The sequence below is a fragment of the Lygodium microphyllum genome, chromosome 12 (genome assembly GCF_053477565.2).
Source record: "Lygodium microphyllum isolate KBCC chromosome 12, Lygodium_microphyllum_v1.1.10, whole genome shotgun sequence".
NCBI lineage: Eukaryota > Viridiplantae > Streptophyta > Polypodiopsida > Schizaeales > Lygodiaceae > Lygodium > Lygodium microphyllum.
In genome coordinates, this window is record NC_141146.1 from 832738 (window position 1) to 837269 (window position 4532).

Sequence of the window (4532 nt, forward strand, 5' to 3'; positions counted from 1 at the left end):
CATGCGGCCATCTACACCCCTCCCACCGTGCCCTGATGATCTCCTGACGCAATTCCACATGGAACTGGTGATTTGGAAACAGCAAGAAAACAAAAAAGGACCCTTTCACTTTCAGTTTCGTCATGCCTAACAGGCTGAGAAGGGTCCTACCAATTAAGGTAATGGAAGAGGTGATCGTGACTGGCAGCCAACTGGGCCAAAAATGGCTGGAAGACAGAGCGAAGACCCCCACTCTATGGGGCATAGTGGAAGCAAAGTTTTGGCAAAACAAGGTGTTCGAGGTACCACACAATATACAGGGCTACAACTGCCAACCTCTTTGGAGAAGGCGAGTATGCAATATTAGCATGCTCACCTGGATGGCATTTTGCAACACCCTACCCTATGAGAGGAACGACCCCACATTCATGGCGTATCCTCGTAGGTAGGCATGGATTTTGTTGCCACCCTCCATGGGCGGCATGACTTTCCCATCATCTACAACTCCAATGCCACCTCCTTCGAGCATGCCCTCTTTTTTTATTTAGGAAGCCTAAGTGATTCCATGACGTGCTTTCTCGCAGACTTCTCCTCCTGTCCAGATCCCACCTTTATAACTATATGTAATTACCTTAGGCTTCTTAAGCTATTACTCAAGCAAGACCCGACACCACAAGAGTGTGGCCTGCCCCCCTCTTTTTGGACCCCAACGCTATTGATAGCTGTGCCATGGCACACCTAATGATGAGAGCTAGCCTTCTTTCCTCCTTTTTCCTAGCTCTCCTAGAAGATATGAATGACAGCCAGTTTACTAGGTGCAACCATCCCTTCCTTTCTACCACCTCTCTCCATGTCCGCATGAACCTCAAAGGGTACATGAGAAGTCGTCAATTTTTTAGCAAGTCCATCCGACCTCCTTCTCCACCTCCATCGGTCAAGGAAGATTAGGCATAGGCTGTCGTTCTCCTAGTAGTGCAAAAAAAAAAACCGTGCAGGCGGATCCTTACACATGGAATACCTATGCATCCTTACGCATGGAAGAAACCAAACAACTCACTTTCACAACCACTCAGCACCACATAACGCACAACCACCACACCTAGGGGTCCTCAAGTTAGGCGTGCCTGGTGGCTTCGGTTGGTCGGCTCCACTCCTAACCCCCTAGCCCTTTTCTGCTCCCCCACTTCATGCTTAGGGCCCATCAAGGGCAGGACATACCTAGGGAGGCCACTCACCTATGGTTAGACCTGTCACCCTGAGCCACTCGCACTGCACACTAAGATAGACATCCCCCTCCTTAGGTGGCGCACCACCCCCTGTCCAAGCACCACCACTGCACCCACCCACTGACTTCGGAGGCCCCCATCAACATCCGTTACTTCTCCAACCAACCTTGCTCCCACGCTTCCACAAGCACCCAAGTCTACATGCTGTCGTGCCCTCACATCACTGCTCCGCTGACTGCCTCTTCAACCACCAAGAGTCGACAAGAGTGCCATGGGACTTGCACCCGTCTCGGAGGGGGGTAATGTTAACCCCAAGCGGAGAAGGCAGAAAGACAAATGAAAAAGCAGAAAGAGGATGGAAAAGGAGCAAGGACACGCAGGTGGGCTCCAAAGCTAAGCCGAGGCCAAAAGCGTAGTTTGAAATAAAAGGTGCCTCAAAAACTCCAAAAACTCTTATAAAAGAGCACCAGGCTCCCTCCTGTGCCACCTGTAAAAGAATAGTCGAATATAGGCCTAGGGCACGAAGCAAAAAGAGGGAATTAGAAAAAGAGACCTTGCCACAATGGCTGGTCATGTAAAAAAGGATGGGTGCCCATGGGGTTTTAGGGTTTGTATATATAAAGTTCAAAAAGTGAATGGAAGCTCATTCTTTGGTGTGCGCCCAACAAGAGCTCTTCTCTTCTTCTTCTCTCCTTGCTTATGTGTGCTCTTGAGAGAGGGAGTGAGTGGAAGTGAGGGATCAAGGGGGTGAAGCTCTTCATCATCTTCTCTTCTCTTTCCTTCTTTTGCGCGCACAGCTATAGCGGTTGGAGCTTGGAGAAGGAGGAGGCTTGAGCATGCTTGAGCTAGCATCTAGGATCGTGGAGCTACCGGAGTGTGGAAGAGAGGAGGCAACTCATATCAGCATCAAGGTAAGCTCACTACACTCGTAGGATCGAGGGCGCGTTGGCTATGTAAGAGATAGCCATTAGAGCTCGCTTGGAACGCGTGAAGTGATAAGCAGTCCGTGGGTCTTGGAAATTGAGCGAAAGCTCCCATAGAGGCTGTTAGACGATTGTGCCATCTGCTTTGTTGAGCAATTAGCCTTCTTACGAGCAGCGGTGTGCCTCTGGTGCTCATTATCCTCTTGGGAAGTCAAAAGCTCCTTGAGCACTAGTGGCCTTTGCGTATCCTCAACGATTACATCGGATATCTGCTTGTCAAGCATGCTAGTTCTAGGATCTACCCTCCGATTAGTCACGTTTGGTTTCTTGATTTTGACCGTGAGGGGCTCGGTCACTCCAATGCTTTTGACTCGAGACTTGGTTTTTTGTTTAGATCTCCTCCTACGCTTCTTTGTTCTTGATACGATCTAGTCTTCCATGGACAAAGGAGGTTCAGCCAGGGGGTTTTGGCACCCAAATCCATCAGTTACTTGCGTAATACCCTTGAGCGTGTAGCAACGCTTTGGATATCCATCGTGGAGTTGTGCTAACCCTCCATCGATGCCTTTGTCTATAAGGCTTGGGCTTCTTTTGGGGTCTTCTATGATATTTTTAAGTCCAAAGCCCGTCCTTGGCATTGTCTCTTGACCTTCTTGTTTCAGGCATGGCCTCACTCACTGGTTCTCATTGTTTGACCTGTGCTTGTATCAACTCTTCCAACAAGTCCTTGCTCTCATTAGTAGGCTTGATTGTTATGTCAGCACCTTCCTTGCCTTTCCCTCAAGGTTCGATGAGGTCACCCTTGCTAAAGTTGTGACTATCCTCACACCCAGTAGTGTCAGGTGTATTCTCTGTGCTACATAGTTGGCCTCACACTTGGTCGCCCTTTTGAAGGGTCTTCCTAGGAGGGTTTCCTTCCCACAATTAGCACTATTTGGAGGAACATGAAATAGGATAGGCAAGCTTTCAGTTTCAATTGTCGCAAGGATTTTGCACTTCCCTATGAGTGCTTGTGGGTGTCCCCAGTAGTAAGGGCTAAGAGTTGCATTAGTCGATGTAAGCTCTGGTTGGCCTAGTAGAGTCCATGATTCATAGGTCAAGATATTAAAATCCGCTCCTTTATCAATCAAAGAATCGATAGTATGCTCTCTTTTCACGGTGAGTTTGACCCTAAGATAAGCATATGGTATATGTCTTCATCTTCCGGGTCTTGGCTTGTAAATTTAAGCCTTCTGACAAATGCCCCTAGGTCCCCAACTACACGACTAGATGTGGATTCTCCAATGATGTCTTGGATCGCCTATGCAGCGCTATTCAAGGTGCATCTATCGTTAGGACTGTCATATCTAGTCATCCTTGCCGTTGTAGCTTGATGTTGTTGCTTTTTGCTTTGACCAGATGCAATTCGAATGTGACACGTACGTGTTTTTGCAGTGTGGCATTTTTGCCCTTGTTGGCTAGATTAGCCCATTGAGGTTCTAGGGTCTCCACTTGTCTCTGTTCGGGTATGGGCTTTTGGTTGCTCTTTTGCAAGTGAGAATCCATGCTCATGTAGAGCCATTACTACACTAGGGTCCAATTTGGAGGACCTGTCACGACACGGTTTTCTCTCCAACCTACTTAGGGGAGGTGCGGAGGGGGCCATTACGGTAAACACCATGCGCAATTTGGAGGACCGTTTATAGCCAAATTTTAAACTACTTGCTCTAAGTTTTAGCCCAGTGATCGATCTATGATATGGTTTCGGCTCTATATGGTCTCTCGGTCAATTTCAGGGTCTACAAGTTAACATTTGAAAAAATCCAAATTCGGCCCAACAGGTCTGAGTTGCAAGGGCTGAATGTCTGATTCGGCCCATCCAAGAGCCGAGTAGAAAGGGCCGAATGTAACTGATCCGAATGTCAAATTCAGCTAGTTCAAGTTTGGTTGTCCGAGGGCTGAGTGGCCGAGTGGGCCAAGGGCCGAGTCAGGTGGGTTGAGTCAGGTGGGCCGAGTGGTAGTGGGCCGAGGGCCAATTCTGGGGCTCGGTCTAGAATCATCGTCACTCGGACAAGCCGAATGCGGCGCGACTTTGGCCAGCGCAATAATAAATCGCTTGAATCACATGATGCAGGTCTCATGGCCTATCATACACACCTCCAGATCAAAGCTATGGATAGAAAGGAAGAGTTGTATATACCTCGAATAGTCAATAAACTCCAAAATGCAAATCGGCAATCGAATCAAACCCTCATGCCCTGTTATGACAGCAGAAACCCTGATGCTTGTTTTTCTTCTTTTTCTTTGTTTTTTCCTACCCTAATGCACCCAATCACAAAGCAAATAACTACACTACTCCACATGCTTTTCCAAATCCAAAAAACCAAAAACCTACTTGCTAAGGAGATCGAAAGTCTCTTCAAAC